Here is an 18,366-nt window from a genome sequence, read left to right as displayed (position 1 = left end):
ACAATCTGTCTTCGGTTCCCCAACTTATTTTAAGTAGCCTATGGAGCACAGAGTAAGTTTATTTGTTTGAAATTACCAATCAAAGTTCAGATTTTTTCAGAATAGGGTTTTTTTTTTTTTAACTGTGCTTGTCTTTTTGTGATATTCAGTGACAGATAGCTTGAAAAATAGTATTAGAGCCTTGTATCAAAGAGCTTTACTATCCATGACTGCCAAGTTGCTAAAGACGGGCCAGTAGTTCTAATATACCTTTTGTTAACTACCCTCAGAGACTTTGTGATGCATGACAACGACACCATTACATACCAGGCTCCGGCACAGTAAGAGAGAGGGAACTTTTTAATCATTCAGGCTTTCAAATCTTTTTTCCAAATGCAGCTATATATCTCTGATAATTGAAACCATATTAGAGGAAAAAAATCTGATGCTCAGCAGCCAGGCACCAGTTTGTGTGGACTAAAGCATTGTGTAGCTGACTTGCCTGAAGTTCTAAAATGTCATTAGTTCATTTGCTGTAAGTGAAAACTCCCAAAGATCTTTCAAGCTGCACTTGTGTATATAATGTCATTTTAGTTGCAAAACATTATATGTAGAAGTAACTTTAACAATCTTTATAACATTTCAGCATCTGTGACTGCTGTATTCCAACACATTATTAAAGTGCTGATCTGAGCTTTTGAAACTCTTGAAGGAAGTTTATCACCAACTTATAGCCCTTTTTAAAAAAAAAACAGTAGTAACTTAACATCTTTTATTTTTGTTGTAGCTGTTGCTTTTTTTAATAGTAAATGCTGATGGCCTCTTCGAGCGGAAAATGGCTTAGACGAGTGAGGAAACAGATGCAGCCGTTGACTCAGTGTCTTAACCATTATAATTTGAACTGTGCATGTTAATTTACATAAGAACATAAGAAATAGGAGCAGGAGTAGGCCAATCGGCCCCTCGAGCCTGCTCCACCATTCAATAAGATCATGGCTGATCTGATCCTAACCTCAAATTTTCTATCACTCTGCATCCACCCGAACCCATGTGATCTCCCGGGAGAGGCGAAAAACCAGATAAAGACCCAATGGCCAATTTGGGAGAAAAAAATCTGGGAAATTCCTCTCCGACCCATCTAGGCGATCGAAATTCTTCCAGGAGATCACTCTGTCCCTATATTTTCTACAGTACTTACCTTCTGTAAAGGCGATCTCCACCCCAGCCAGGAACAGGAATAAAACCATCTCCTGAAATCTAACAGAATTAGAACACAGTAGGAGCAGAACAAGGCTACACGGCCCCTGGGCCCGCTCCACTACCCACAGGGCCATGACCATTCCGAACCCAGACTCATGTCCAATTTCCTGCCCGCTCCCCGTAACCCTTAATTCCCTTTACTTCTAGGAAACTATCTATTTCTGTTTTAAATTTATTTAATGATGTAGCTTCCACAACTTTCTGGGGCAGCAAATTCCACAAACCTACCACCCTCTGAGTGAAGAAGTTTCTCCTCATCTCAGTTTTGAATGAGCAGCCCCTTATTTTAAGATTATGCCCCCTAGTTCTAGTTTCACCCATCATTGGGAACATCCTCACCGCATCCACCCGATCAAGCCCCTTCACAATCTTATATGTTTCAATAAGATCGCCTCTCATTCTTCTGAACTCCAATGAGTAGAGTCCCAATCTACTCAACCTCTCCTCATATGACCACCCCCTCATCCCCGGGATTAACCGAGTGAACCTTCTTTGTACTGACTCGAGAGCAAGTATGTCTTTTCTTAAGTATGGACACCAAAACTGTATGCAGTATTCCAGGTGCGGCCTCACCAATACCTTGTACAACTGCAGCAATACCTCCCTGTTTTTATATTCCAACCCCCTAGCAATAAAAGCCAACATTCCATTGGCCTTCTTAATCACTTGCTGCACCTGCATACTAACTTTTTGAGTTTCGTGCACCAGGACCCCCAGATCCCTTTGTACTACAGTACTTTCCAGTTTCTTGCCATTAAGATAATAACTTGCTCTATGATTTTTCCTGCCAAAGTGCATAACCTCACACTTTCCAGTATTGTATTCCATCTGCCAAATCTCTGCCCACTTACTTAGCCTGTCTATGTCCCTTTGCAGGTTTTTTATGTCCTCCTCACTCACTACTTTCCGTCCCATCTTTGTATCATCTGCAAACTTTGATATGTTACACTCGGTCCCCTCCTCCAAATCGTTAATATAGATTGTAAAGAGTTGGGGACCCAGCACTGACCCCTGCGGAACACCACTAGTTACTGGTTGCCAATCTGAGAACGAACCATTTATCCCAACTCTCTGCTTTCTGTTAGAGAGCCAATCCTCCACCCACGCCAGAATATTACCCCCAATCCCGTGATTTTTTTATCTTGAGCAATAATCTTTTGTGTGGCACCTTGTCAAATGCCTTTTGGAAGTCTAAATACACTACGTCCACTGGTTCCCCTTTTTCCACCCTATATGTTACTTCCTCAAAAAACTCAAGCAAATTTGTTAAACATGACTTCCCCTTCATGAAACCATGCTGAGTTTGCCCTATTAAATTATGTTTAGCGCTCTTGAACTACAGGCTCAGTAATTCCTACAAGCCAATTCTCCCAATAATATATGTTTCAAGAAAATATTTTAAATTATCTTTGAAAAGGGATAAAGATGTTCAGATGTGTGTCTGGAAATTGTTTTCCCTTGCAAGTGTAAAAACTTTGAATATTCTACCCTTACTCTGAATACTGATAGTGCTGGTTTGGAAAAAGGTGGTGGAGAAACCTATTCTGATCTACCTGATAAACATTATTGTTTATAATGCTTCAGTAATTGTTTGTTGGTGACCATGTGACATTTTGACAAGCTCGGGTGATATGGGGTAATTGACGTCCATTTAGAAAACTGACCTGAGAGAGATTTTAAATGAAGTGTATTTTATTTTGCATGATCGTTACAATCCTCCTAGTACCAAGCCTATTACTTTGATTACATGTAGATCATTCACATTATTCTAATTTTCACATATGCTGGATTGTACAGACTGAACAAACTTATAAGCAACATTACATTTGAGTTGGTATTGATAAATGTTCATTCAAGGGAGAAAGAAATAAAGAACATTTATCTGTCACTGAATATCACAATAAGACAAGCACATTTAAAAAAATCTTACTCTGGAAAAAGTCTGAACTTGATTGGTAATTTAGAACAAATACACTTACTCTCTGCATTTATTTAGTGCCTTTCACAACCTCAACATCCCAAGATGCTTTACAGCCAATGAGATATTTTTGAAGCAAAGTCACTGTTGTAATGTAGGGAAAACTAGCAACCAATTTGCCCTTAACAATGTTCCACAAACAGCAACGAGATAAATGACCAGATGATCTCTTTTAGTGATGTTGGTTGGGGGATAAACATTGGCCAGGACAAGGGAAGAGAATCTGAAAACATCTGTTCAGGAACTGATTTAAAAAGTTGATCTAGATTTAGAATACCACTTTGAAATACCATTGACATTTATATGAGCAATTACAGTCAGAAGTATTACAAATTCAAGCTGTTATTATAGAGAGCTTAAACGCAAAAAAACTTCAAAGAATTTAATTTGAAAACTTATTTATTCCCGTATCCTAGGGGTACATAGGAACTCACTAACGTTAGGCTGAGGTCACAATTCCGAACACCAACTTGCTCAAGCGCCACTCCCTCAAACCCACTGTAAGGCTTATTTTTAACACAAGCATATACACTATATATGTACATTTAAGAAGGAAATGCGAACAGGAGTCTAAAAACATCAAGTCATAAACACAATTATTTAGCATTACAATATATGAACATCTGAAAACAATGTAATAAAACCAAATACTTCCTCCCCTTCCACCTTCTTTCTCCAAATATGAACCAAAAATGTGGCAAGTGACCAACTGGTCCATCAGCATCTGTAAAGAGGAAAAACAACTTCATGTTCTGGGAGTAGACTCTTCATCAGAATGGTATTCGTTCTTGAAATGCAACTACAAGTCTTGCTTTCAACCCCGGATGCCCCACCATCCCTGCCTTTTCTGAAATATGATCACTCGCTTCCCATAATCCTCGTTTTTCTAAATGTGAAGAAATGAACTTACAGGTGTTTAGTTTCATATATGCACTGTCTAGTATTGAACCCATTGCAAGTGTTTACTTGAGTGAAATTCCTTTGTTCCCTTAACAAGCACACTGCAGTTTGTGCCATTCAATTGCTCTATGTCCCTTGATACTCTTGCCTAACAACAATCTATTTATCTCTGTCTTGAAAGCACCAATTGTCCTATATTGAAGGACTGATGCACTTTATTGGCATATTATTGTCCTGTAACGTGAGCTGAGGTTTAAAGTCTGCCACAGTTTTCATTTCATTGGAAGTATAATTTCCTCAGCAGTTATTTCTGGAGTTTTGCATTAACCTGGAGGACAGATAATTTGCTGATGTGATAACTAGCAACCCAACCCCAACAATTAATGTTGGTAGCTTACATTAATTGCCATGAAGTTGCTTGTCTCCCAAACTGCGTCTGACCTCCTTCTGGCTGCTAACATGACACTTGACCAAATAAAATGCCATCTCACCAACTAGGTTCCTTAAGAAGGTTCTGTGGAACAGTGAATTATCACTAAATACTCAGCCAGTCTTTCCATTCCTGCTTATAGGACTTGTTTTGTAATCAATTAACTTCCTATATAACCTGGCATGGCATATTCTTACTCTTCTCTTTCACTGGTGTACCATTTGTTTAACCTTAAATACAAGTTGCCGGCAGCTGGAGTGAAATCAAGAGTATGTGTACAATAGGTAGTGCAGGGTCCTCCTGGGGGAATAATGAGGTTGTATAATGAGCACCCGGGATCGGACAAAGTCAACATGGATTTACAAAAGGTAAATCGTGCTTGACTAATCTACTGGAATTTTTTGAGGATGTAACTGGTAAAATAGATAAGGGAGAACCAGTGGATGTGGTGTATTTGGACTTTCGGAAGGCTTTCGATAAGGTCCCGCATAAGAGATTAGCGTGTAAAGTTAAGGCACATGGGATTGGGGGCAAGGTATTGACTTGGATAGAGAACTGGTTGGCAGACAGAAAGCAAAGAGTTGGAATAAACAGGTCTTTTTCCAAGTGGCAGGCAGTGACTAGTGGGGTACCGCAGGGATCGGTCTTTGGACCCCAGCTATTCACAATATATATTAATGATCTAGACAAGGGAACTAGATGTAATATCTCCAAATTTGCAGACGACACAAAGCTGGGTGGGCGTGTGTGCTGTGAGGAGGATGCCGAGAAACTCCAGGATGATTTGGACAGGTTGGGTGATTGGGCAGAAGCATGGCAGATGCAATGTAACGTGGATAAATGTGAGGTTATCCACTTTGGTGGCAAAAACAGGAAGGCAGATTATTATCTGAATGGCAATAGATTGGGAGAAGGGGAAGTGCAACGAGACCTGGGTGTCCTTGTGCACCAGTCGCTGAAGATAAGCATGCAGGTGCAGCAGGCGGTTAAGAAGGCAAATGGTATGTTGGCCTTCGTAGCAAGAGGGTTTGAGTACAGGAACAAGGATGTCTTGCTGCAGTTGTACAGGGCCTTGGTGAGACCACATCTTGAGTATTTTGTGCAGTTTTGGTCGCCTTATTTGAGGAAGGATGTTCTTGCCATGGAAGGAGTCCAGCGAAGATTCACCAGGCTGATACCTGGGATGGCAGGAATGACGTATGAGGAGAGATTGGGTCGATTGGGCTTATACTCACTGGAGTTTAGAAGAATGAGAGGGGGTCTCATTGAAACTTATAAAATTCTGACAGGACTGGACAGACTAGATGCAGGAAGGATGTTTCTGATGGTCGGGGAGTCCAGAACCAGGGGTCACAGTCTAAGGATAAGGGGTAAGCCATTTAGGACAGAAATGAGGAGGAATTTCTTCACCCAGAGAGTGGTGAACCTGTGGAATTCTCTACCACAGAAGGCAGTTGAGGCCAATTCATTAAATATATTCAAGTAGGAGTTGGATATATTTCTTACGGCTAAAGGGATCAAGGGGTATGGGGAGAAAGCAGGGACCGGGTACTGAATTTGGATGATCAGCCATGATCGCATTGAATGGCGGAGCAGGCTCGAGGGGCCGAATGGCCTACTCCTGCTCCTATCTTCTATGTTTCACCCCTGCCATATCCTTTCTTTTCAATGGGCACCCTTATTATAGAACTGTATGAACTGTCGTGAATACTGTACTCTGGAGGGAAGAAGAGAGCTTTTACTGACATCAGGCAGTTAATTGCAAGCACATTATCTGTGGCCCACTGCAGGAGGATAGTAATCTTCTTGCAATTGATACATAAAAAGCATATTATGAAGATTACAGATCTGAATGGGTCCAATATAAATCCTAGTTACCTTGTACAAACCAACTTTTATTTATTACTTGATGGATATTTTGTCCTAAGATTAGCCAATGGTAGAAATGATACCACATGGTATTTTTATGGTTTGCTTCTGTTGTAGCATTGATTACTGTCACTGGGCATTGATCCAACCAGTTCACAGCAAGCAACCTGTGGCATCTTCCATTTCATCCTTAATCATGCCCTCACCTATTGTTTACCAGTGAAGCACCTTGGGATATTTTACTGCGTTAAAGGCACTATATAAATGCAAGCTGTTGTTGTTATCTACATGACACAGTGCTTGAAAGTTTATGGATTTTACTGACCATACTTTGGCCTAGAAATTCGGTTGGTAGCGCCAGTGATTAGCGCATAAGGAGCCCGAGAATTGGGGCGTTACCCAATTTTTGGGCGGGTGCAGTGAATATAGCGCCACCTCCCATATTGAGTATCGTTTTAGCACTGGCGCTAACACTTTGCGCTCGCCCGCGGGCGCAGGCAGATCATGACGTCATTTCAGTGTGCAACGCCTTTTTGGCGCCCCTGACCGGATATTCGGTGGCGCCCGCAACCTTTCCGCCTGGCGCTATTAGTGACTGTTGGATTGAGCGTTCCCAGGCCCTTCTCGGACTCGGGGGGCACTATTTAAAGTGGACAGCACTAGTATAAAAGCTGCAGCCATTTGGCCTGGCCATTCTGATCGTTGCTGGAGAGAGTTGCTGACCTTCTGTTGGACAGTAATTTTCTCATTGAGCCTTCGGAGGCACTGGCACTGGCATCTTGAGGGCCCGGCTCCCGAGCTGGTGATGCAGCATCTGAACGCAGGGAGGTGGAAGAGTGGCTTTAGCAAAAGGACAGCTTGGCAGCAAGGGATGCCAGATTGCGGCAAGGCTATGACATGGGTCCACAGTGAGAAAGCATGCTGGCGGGGGGAACAAGTGGAAGGAGACAGTTGTAAAAGGTGAGAACCTTACCATCGCTGTCGACAATGGGGTCGGCAGCTGCAATGGTTACAGGACCACTCAGACGTCCTCCAAGAATCTGGTGGACTCTCTCCTCGAGATCCGTGAGAGTGACGACTTGTGGAGGTCCTCCACCGGTGCGAAGCTGGTCTTTGCCAATTCTCGCCAGCTTGGACTGCAGGGGAAAGGAGGGGAAGTTATGTTACATGATGCCCTGAGTGATCATCTCATGCCCCCCATGGTGGAAGAGCCCTTACATTATGCCCTGAGTGATCATCTCATGCCCCCCATGGTGCAAGAACCCTTACATGACGCCTTGAGTCAAATGTGCATGTGTGTGCCCAGAAAGGGCCATGGGTGCTTGCTGGCAGATGGCCAATGGGGCACAGTCCACCCTGTAGCCATAAAGTCAGGTGCAAATGAAGGGATGCAGAAGTTTGCAGAAACAACACTCACCCTCACAACCCGAGTGAGGTCGTTGAATTTCTTTCTGCATTGGACAGGGCTCCATGTCACCATGCTGCTGGAGTTGACCCTCTGGCATACATCCCTCCAAGCTCGTCGGTAGTCCTTATGATTCGGCCTCCTGCCATTGTCTGGGTAGAGAACATCTCGCCGGCGCTCCACTACGGCCACCAATTGCTCCAGAGCCTCATTGGTGAAGCGCTCTGCTCTCTGTCTCACCTTCTCCATCTGGTCCAAGTTTTTAGCGCCAGAGAAGGACCTGCGCCGATTCTGAGGCCTGCAAGGCGCAGAGTGTGGATGCTGAATCTGACTGACCCACCCCTTTAAGAGCTGGCCCATGCCTGGAAGTCTCGTGGTCATCGGTAATTGAGAGCACCTGCGCTGCGCCCGTCCGCTCCGATATTGGGTTGCGCCGGAAGTTTAGCGCCTTAGGAGTCCCGTGTAACGCCTGAATTCGCGCCTCAATCACCCTTAGGGGCGATGCAACCCAATATCGCGCCAGGTGGCGATAAGTTGCGTCTGGCTATAAACTTTGAGCTGCGCCAATTCTAACGCCCCAAGCGGGGCTATACCCAATTTCTAGGCCTGTATGTTTAAACATAAGCCATTCAGTCAATAAAAATAGTATGACTGTTTGGTAGCATCCATTGTGAAAGGCCATGTATTTCAAAAGGAATTAGTAATTTAGTGAAATATAGGATAATTTTAATGAAGTTAATGGTGCCCATTGAAAAATGTGCAATATCTGAGATGCACTTTTGCTGCTATGTTTTTTTTTCACTTTTCTGTATTGCTTTTTAATTTACTTCAAATATTGTTCCCATGAATGCTGTTTTAAATTGGCAAAACCTGTGACTGATCCCCTGAGACCAGTTGTAGTAAAATCTGTTCTTAACAAAAGCAATCTCTGTATCTTTCCCTTATTAGGGTCAGAATCCAGTGGTAATTTGGCATCATAGGCATATGAAAGTAGTTAATTAAACGCTAGGTAACTTGCGAGATTTTTAATTTGAGGAGTGTTAAATTATTATTTCTTTTATTGAATGCAAACTTCCAGTTTTAATCTGTTCTCTTACAATTTACATCTCCGTGACACAACAACCCCCAATTTACAAAATGCAGCCTTTAATGTGTGAATTCATAGCTTAGTTCCATGATCTGTACATCCTCATTTATAATGTGAGCTGTACCCTGACTTGACATTTGAAAACTATTTGAAGAGTTGGGTTAAATTGTCTAATGTTTTATCTAACATATCAATAGCTCCACAAAGCATGGCTTTGTTCTGCCATGGACAAATAGTGCCAAACCACCTTCTGCACTGCTTGCTCAGTCAGCTCTGTATTTCCAAAACATTTATTCTGAAGATTGGTATATTCATTGCATTAACAGCATTGTGGAAGTACTTTGACCACATGGACTGAGATGATTCAAGAAGAAAGCCCACCACCACCTTCCCCAGAGCAACTAGAAATGGGCGATAAATACTGGCCTTGCCAGCGGTGCCCACATCCCGAGAATGAGTATAAAAAAAAAAGAACTGACCAAAACTTGTGTGATGCACTCATGATTTAAGAGTTCTTAATCAGATTAAGAATTCTTGAGGCCCTGGGCACCATGAACATTTGGGGCCGTATAACCCTATTCTCCCCCCCCGCCCCCCCCCATTCATTAAAGAACGTCTGGCGCTCCCAGGTCTGTAGCTCCTGCAGCCCACCTGAGCCTTTCATTTTTCGAGTTCCCGGCCTGCTGGCTTCTTTGTAAGGAAGCCTTTAAGAATTGATACACAGCAGCACGTATTGTTTGGTAACAATTATTATCATCACTGGCCTTGCTTCTCCCTCGTCCACCATGATGGCTATGTTGGCGATGCTAATGATGACTGGTGGTGAAAGTGCCAGGGAGACTTTGGCAGATGCAGTGGGCGTGGGAATCAAGGCTGCCGTACTCCCCACTCAAGTCACTCGCCTAATGGCTCTTGTTTTTTTTTTAGAAGGCTCTTGCCCCTATGCTCAGGCTGCTGTTGTTTGAAAGTTGCTGGGAAGATTCGGGGTGAGGGGAGGTTCCGGGTGGAGTCTCCTGCTCCTTCCCCCTGGCCCCATATGCCATTAATGTGCCCCTGCTCTTATTGAAGGGATCTATTTTGTGCTACATATGACTAGTTGTTTCAGATAAATGATGACCGAATGCATCTCCATAAACATTAATTCAGCTGATTGCATTAACTCAATTAAACCCATGATTATTTTTACATAAATGGGCGATGATTGAGTTCTGTAGCATGCACCGTTTTGCTAATCTGTTACAGTGCTAAGCGCACAAGTAACTAGATGAGCCATTATTGTGCCTAATCCAAGGGACTCTTTTAATAGGCTTTGAAGAAATGTAGTGTTTTTCGTATTGCAGTTTTATGACTTTTCTATTAGAAACAGTAAAACTTTAAGGCTAGATGCTAAGAAACATTATCGTGTCCTTATGGATTTTGCGATGCGCAGCTTCAACCCCACCTCCAATATAAAATGGCATAGAGTTGACCAAGGATAATGCCCATGCTGTATTTGTACCTAAGTAATTTTACTTTTACACACTGAGTGCATGATTTGGCTTGGTGAAGTAATAATCATGTTCAAAGCAGGATTACAAATCTATTTCAAAATTGGACAAGTGTGAATAAAACAAAGTAATCTCTGTAGTGTAGGACAACAAAGAAAAGCCAAAACTATTTCGGGCCAGATTTTGGAAATTGGATTCTGAGTTATTTTTTCACACCCATATCCTTACCAAATACATATGTATCTTGCAAAGAAATTAGTCAGTTTTCATAGATAATTTTATTTCTACATGTGCCGATTCAGTAAAACGTAAGAACATTTGGTTGCAATCATTGGTGATTGGATAAATGAGTTTCTGAACTATTTGCTCAATTGTTAACCTGTAATCAGCAACATTAGATTAATTACAGGAAATTGGCTACTGCTTTTCGACCCGATTGAGATTTAGCTGAAACAAGGCTTGAATACTGATTGGAATCAAGTTTCCTTGTAAGGATTTTTAAGATTTAGCTAACAGATTTTTTCCTCATTACTTAAAACTCTATAGCAAATCTTATCTATCATCAGATATATCTTCTGGTAAGCTTGAACTAAAACCAGTTCTATTAGTGTTGTTTTCTCTTAACTCTTTCAATGAAAGTTAACATGCAGGTACAGCAAGCAATTAGGAAGGCAAATGGTATGTTAGCCTTTATTGCAAGGAGGTTGGAGTATAAGAGTAAGAAAGTCTTGTTGTAATTATACCTGTATAGGGCTTTGGTGAGACCACACCTGGAGTACTGTGTACAGTTTTGGTCTCCTTACCTAAGGAAGGATATACTTGCCTTGGCGGGGGTACAACGAAGGTTCACTAGATTGATTCCTGGGATGAGAGGGCTGCCCTTCGAGGAGATTGAGTAGAATGGGCCTATATTCTCTGGAGTTTAGAAGAATGAGAGGTGATCTCATTGAAACGTATAAAATACTTAGAGGGCTGACAGGGTACATACTGAGAGGCTGTTTCCCCTGGCTACAGAGTCTGGAACTAGGGGTCATAGGCTCAGGGTAAGGGGTAGGCCTCTTAGGACTGAGATGAGGAGCAATTTCTTCACTGAGGGTTTTGAATCTTTGGAATTCTCTACTCCAGAGGCCTGTGGATGCTCAGTTGTTGAGTATATTCAAGACTGAGATCGATAGATTTTTGGACTCCAAGGGAATCAAGGGATATGGGAATAGGGCAGGAAAGTGGAGTTGATGTAAAAGTTCAGCCATGATCTTATTGAATGGCGGAGCAGGCTTGATGGGTCGTTTGGCCTACTATTAAATGAGAGTTAAAATCATTTAACTCTCCATTGCACAGAAAGGGGCAACACATCATTCGTATTGGGTTATAATAGAGAAAACATATATATTTAATGAAAGAATTTACTTTTTCACGGCGTGACTGAGAGTCAAAACAGTGCTGAAATTATTAGGTTTAGTGGTGCAGATCAGACTACATACTGATTCTCACTTTTTGCTCTCCACAATGCAATGTCTAAATGGTGGTAAATTGGTATGGCTGTTAGTTCAGCTTTTATAAGATTTGTTTGAGAGTTTACAATTTCCACAGGATTTCTTAAATAATCAAAGCTATCAGTGCTGCCTTTTATGCCTACATGTGACAGAACCAGCTTTGTGACAAGTGCGATGGTTTACAGGTGTGATGTTAGCTTCTATTGAAGTTGTAAACTGGGAATTATACAAATTAACTCAAAGTGCATTAAAGTCCAAAATTAACCACTTAGCATAATACAATTTTTTTCTTCTAGTTAGTGTCATTGGTATAGAAAGTAAGGTCCTTTCCTTTTGTGGGCAGGTGGGCGTGGAATCATAGCTGCAGTCTCCAGGGTAAAGATAGAAATCAAGTATTTAGAAAACAATGTCAGAGAGTTGTAAATTCATCATACTTAGTATCGTAGGGATTACTGAAATCTTTGTAGAATTTATAAACAACTACTGGAGCATTACTGGCCAGATGGCTGTATGTTCTAAGGAATGGGGCGGAATAATAAACTTAGCACCAAAATGCTAAGGAACAACTGGGGTGTGTCAGGATTTGTTACTACTTTGCTCACTACTAATGGGTTGTTGTACTTTTTTAAACATAGCTAGGACAACTGATTTACCATGACGTGCCATGGCATGGCATACTCGTGAATATATCTACACTTACTGTGTGCAGTTCCATTTGCTGCCCAAATACCACAATTTTGCATAAAAACTCCCGAACAAGGCCGGTTTCTGAACAGTATTTTAAAATACTTGTCCAGGGACATGCACCTTTGTTTAAAAATTTAGAAAATGATTATAGGCTGAAGATTGCTGTTTTCCTTTTGGAAGAAAGTGGTATAGAGCATATAGCATTCAAAAAGCTGAAATTCTACCCCCAAAAAAATGTATTTTTGTTTTAATTCCAGGAGGGATTGCAAGCATGCTTGAGATGTAAAATATTCATATAAGATTTTTTTTCTCAAATGTTTCATGAACAAACTGATGATTGCAATAATCTTCTTTTTGCTGCTGATCGGCCAACTAGATTTGATCAAGCCCATCCAACTGGGATAATCTTTGTATTTGCAAATCCGGAGAAGCCTCTAACATTCTGGGTGAAATTGTTTCTGCTGTGACTGGCTGGTTTCCTTCAGATTGGCAGCTGGGATATATTATAGCAGACAGACAGCTGTAAGGCTGTAGCTGGAGTGAGCATGTCCGGCAAGGTCTACATTTTAATAGGTTTGGAATGTATTGCCTCACATTATGTTAGTAAGAAGGGCCCTGGTGGGGAAACCATTGCAAGTTTTTACAGACGATGATTACTTCCTGTTTTTCTCCTTGGCAGCCACAAAAATTAGGTTTTATAGAGTAGCGCTAATAACGGGTCAGGCCATGGGGAGTTTCTTTTTGTTTGACAATGTACCTACACTTTGTAAAGAAGGAGGGCTATTGTATTAATATTATGAGGATTTTTTTAAAAAGTCAAATATTTTGTTACCGCTGTTATTCTTAAAGAGCATAAGTTCGTTTTTTATTTGCCCGCAGTCCATTTGTTATTAATTAAATATAGACAGTCCTAATTTTCTTATGTGTCATTTACTAACAATACTAATTAGTTTTGGATCTGCTGTTGAATGATCACGCTCTTTTCACAATACTGTGAACGTTTTTTTTCGAAGTTGATGGGTTCACTGTTGAGGAATTTTTTTTTAAATTGAGAAATACGAATTTTTAATTTTGAGGGTCACAACCTAATTAACCTACAATGTGTCATTCTCTTTAGCCCCTTTTTATGGAACAAGGACATTTCCAATCAAACAAGGCGCTTTCTCCATATATACACTTAACACACACATATTTGCAGGCAGAATTTTTACTGTAGAAGTGTGTGTAGTTTGGGACAATGGTGCTTTATATTGAATTATGTTGTACAACTTGACAATCCAAGTATTGCCTGGACAATTTTAAAAAGCAAACTAGTTGATTACAATAGGCATATTAGGCAGGAACCAATTAGACAGAATAATGGGGCAGAATTTGCGGTCAGTATGACTGCGTACTCTGAGTATGTCATCATACCGCCTTTGAAATGGACAGAACGGTCGGGATTTTCATCCGCTCTGACTGTGAATTCCTCATTGCTGGTGCAAAGTTGGGCTAATTGCCCACAAACTGCCCAGCAATTACACAGTAAAATTTTACGGCTGTGCAAACAGGTGCAGGAGCCTGTTTGCACAGCATAACGTGGGGGGATATGCAGCAGCTTGAAATATACACCCGTCATGATAAAAAAAATCTTCAAAATTAATGCCTATATCCACTTAACTATCTTCTGATCCCAACGCAACTCTACCAAGAATGAGAGACTGATTTATTTATTAATTTACCAGGGTAAATGCGAGACTGATTTGTTAATTTAGCAGGGTGAGTGAGAAGACTGATTTATTTATTAATTTACCAAGGTAAATGAGAGACTGATTTATTTATTAATTTATCGGGGTGCGTGAGACTAAAAAATCATGAATGGGCATCGTCGATTTCTGTTTCCTGATTGGAGCACCACCCCATGTGATCCCAGGTACGCTTACAGACACGGTGCACCCCTGGGATCTGAGGGCCACTACGCTGCGCTCAACTCCGCAGCGAAACAATGCAAGGTTTCAAAGGAGGCCTTGCACCAGATAAGTGTGGATTTCTTTTGTAGGTCGGTGGCATACTCCTTAGTTACGCCGCCGACCGTAATTTCAGGGCCAATATTTTTTTTTTACTCATTTTTTTAAAGCTCACTAAATAGAGACTTTGGGCTGAATTTTCCATGGTGGTAGCGGGCGCGATTGGTGGCGGTTCGGGTGAGGAAGTTTTTTCTGATGGTCGGGAACCTGCTGTCAAATCGCTCCCATGCGCCTTTCCCACAGGCGCATCTGTGAGCATGGAGCTGACCCGACCTGCATCAGCGGGGGACCCAATTAAAATCATTATGAGGTACTTTACAGGCACTTAAGAGCCTTTTTTCACTTTTTAAATTTCCTTGCATGGCCATGGGATTGGCACAGCTCGGGAACCACGTCTGTCAACCTGAGGCAGGAGTTCTGTGGCCATTGCTCCAGCTGATTACTTGACAGCATGGAAAACAAACCAAAATAAAAACATGTTGATTACATTAGCTAAAAAATTGATGGAGACTCTGAGCTACTTGAAAAGCTACTGCTAAATTTTAATTTTTCACTGGCCATTCTCGGCTGTTGCCTTCCAACTGAACAGTAATTGCAGTGAATTGATCTGCACTATAAAAAATGACATATACCATTTAAATACATTTTTGTGTTGTTTCTGGTCAGGTTTTTCTCACAGTATACTGAGATTGTCCAGTTACACATTAAATCAAGTCATCAACTGTAACAATTTAATTCTCAGTACTCATTCCACTGATTCAATTTGCTTTCAGTCCCTGAATATGACTCAATCTGAGACTTTAGGGTGAATTTCTGCGGAGGTTCTCTCACTTGTCCATTGTTAACTTCAACGGAAGAGCTACAGAAATCACAGAAACATATAAGCACCACTTACACTGTTTGTCAGGAATTCTGCAGCTCTTCCGCTGAACTTGCATAAGATTGTAAATCCACCCCTTTACAATTACATTTAAAATCTGCTTAGTTTTATGCATTACCTATACACACACACCTTTTATTTGTACCAGTTACAGATACAAAAGTCTATAGATTTGTGACTAAAGCACCAATAACTTCACAATTAGTGTACTTTTAAAATTCACAATTAATGTACTTTTTAAATTATGTTCTTGATCGTATTCATATTATCGAGTCATATTACTTAATAATTTTATTTAAATATTTCTTTGTCACTCATATATAACTTATTATATGATTGTACAGTAAAGATCCCACACCCACTATGTTAGATTGAACTTAAAATTTAATGTGGCCAGGGTCCCTTTAAGGATCCCGGCTTAAAATGCATCATGAGTGACGTTCCCAGACCCGCTCCATCTAATTGGGTCGGGTAACGCGCTAGGCGGGCTTAATAGGCCCAATTAAGGTAAGTTCATTCTGTACAGCGGGATGGAACCAGTAGCGGGGTCGGGACCCGCCATGGTAAGGAAAATTCCAGCCATAATTACAGATTGCAATTAGTTTGAGCACGCAACAAAAACAGCAACTTGCATTTATATAGCGCCTTTATCATAGTAAAATGTCCCATTGTGCTTAAACTGTAGTATTGTTGTTTTCTCCTCGCGCTCTATTAAAATAATGAAAACTGCAGTAGTTCTATATTTGGGAAGAAAAAGTGAAGAGTAGAGGGAAATGTCTGTACTTGGGTGTCATTTCCTAGTAACTGTTCTGTCCAATTTCTATCTTTAGTTTAAAACTTCATAATCATGCTATTTTTTTGAGCTGATTTCAGAAGTAACTACTAAAAAAAAAGAGGTTTTATTGACCAAAATTGGCAGTTAAGTACAGTTGCGTTTTGATGAATGCATAACCTTATTGCCAAGAAATGTTTTCTGCTTGAATCAGGAGCTTTATAAATTGTGGGTTGAAGTAGCCAATTGGCAAATCTTAACATCCCAATCCGTTCAGTCATTTATCCTGCAGTTCAATCCAAAATAACAGAAGATATCTCATAAAATATATTTTATGCATAAGTGATTAGGTTCCTAAATATCATGCTATCTATTTAGTCTAGTCTATCATCAGATTGACTTAGAGTCATAGATTTATACAGCACAGAAAGAGGCCCTTCGGCCCATCGTGTCCATGCCGGCCATCAAGCCCTATCTATTCTAATCCCATTTTCCAGCACTTGGTCCATAGCCTTGTATGCTATGGCGTTTTAAGTGCTCATCTAAATGCTTCTTGAATGTTGTTAGGGTTCCTGAAGACTTGTGTCTTCAGTATTTTAAAAAACTGCTAATTGGGTAATCATTTACTGTAGCATGATTTTGTATTAATGTTTGTGTTTGAACCGTGGATTCTGTACAACAGCACAAATGAGATTTGATTTGGTATATTGGTGTTTTGTGTTGTATACTAGAAAAAGGCTGAACTGCATTTTACAGAACTTGTTTACTGTAGCATTGTTTATTGTAAGTGAAATGAAAGTTTCCTAGAGAGATCACAGCAGGAGTCTCAAATGTGTCACCTGTACTTTTTAAAAACATTTTTTGTATATCTTTTAAGTGCATGTTTGCCCTAATTGCCTTACATGTAGTAACTTCATGGTTCTTGGGCTGGATTGACATCACAATAAAAAAAACAAGCTCTTCAAATTTGAGAGTGAAAGGGGAAAGTTGTGTGATGAAGACCTGATATTTTGGGGGTGGGGTGGGCAAGGGAGCTGGTGGTGAACTTTATGGAATAAATTAGTTTAGTGATTGTGGTGGGGGGAAGACTCTGGATAAGGGGTGGATGCCCAAGGGTGGATTGAGCAGGGAAAGGCTGAAAGGGGGAGAGGTCAGAGACAATAGAACAATGTCCTAAATTTTGGACGTACAAAATCCATAAGAGTGCCCTCACATTTAGTGAAGATAGAGGGTGTGGTAGAAGGAAGTCTGAGGAGACAGTTTGTTGTGACGAAGAGAATTTGGCCATAGAGCAATGATAGTCCTTGAGGTGATCAGGATGTACCGTTGCTTCATTTCAACAATGGATAGCCACGGTGGTCATTCACCAGGTACACTCCAACTTACCAGCCAGTGGATTTGAGGACAAAGAGTATGGCTGTTGTGTGAGGATGAAAACTGTCCAGGATCTCATGGGGATAAGAGCGTTGAAGGTGGAGGTGAAGCATTAACAGATGGTGATGTCATTCCAAGTGGTGAGCTAGAGTTCAGGGAGCAGTCTCATATCCATTCCAGTTTGGGGCATTTAAAGTGACTCCACTTGTTTTCTCTGAGCGTGGCATTTGTAAGGAAATACTACTTTTCTTCATTTTATTTCAGGAATTTTCTTGGCAGGCAGGAGTTTTGTTTCTCTGAACTTTTTTTGTAAAAAAGTTTTGATTTGTGAATGATTAGAAATTGAATGGTGGAATGCTGTACCCTCTCCCCAAACCCCTGGAGAGAGCAGAACTATTGGTCATTAAAGAGGTCTTTAATTTGTTTACTACTGTACCTAGTCCAGACAGCATGGTGAAGGAGATGACCTCCAGACATGAGGTCTGGGTTATACCATGTTTCTGAAGTAAGGTGGGTCCTATTATAGCTGTCTGTCAGTTTGGCAGCACAAGAGAGGAAAGAATTTTCCACAGTGCTTCTAATACCGTGTCCTCTTTCAGTAAAGCAGCCTGTACTATTAAACCTCATGGAAAGACTGAGGTGGAACATAAGCTATCTTTTTGATGCCTGTACTTTCCAGGCCATGTATTTCTGTTGCAGTTTGGTAAGGTCAGACCACTTCATATATACAATGACTTTCATCTTGTCCGCAAACAAAAG

At 40.9% G+C, this 18,366-nt stretch overlaps 1 protein-coding gene across 2 annotated transcripts in view; it reads left to right on the top strand.

Annotated features, from left to right (window-relative positions):
- The window catches only part of lrba (LPS-responsive vesicle trafficking, beach and anchor containing), a 991,104-nt gene that overhangs the window by 863,670 nt on the left and 109,068 nt on the right, over positions 1–18,366 (top strand). The window lies entirely within an intron of this gene.

This window comes from Somniosus microcephalus, chromosome 2 (genome assembly GCF_052327205.1).
Source record: "Somniosus microcephalus isolate GS21.2 chromosome 2, FLI_Smic_1.0, whole genome shotgun sequence".
Lineage (NCBI taxonomy): Eukaryota > Metazoa > Chordata > Chondrichthyes > Squaliformes > Somniosidae > Somniosus > Somniosus microcephalus.
Note: the sequence above shows the minus strand (reverse complement) of the source record. Positions and strands in the feature narration are given on the sequence as shown.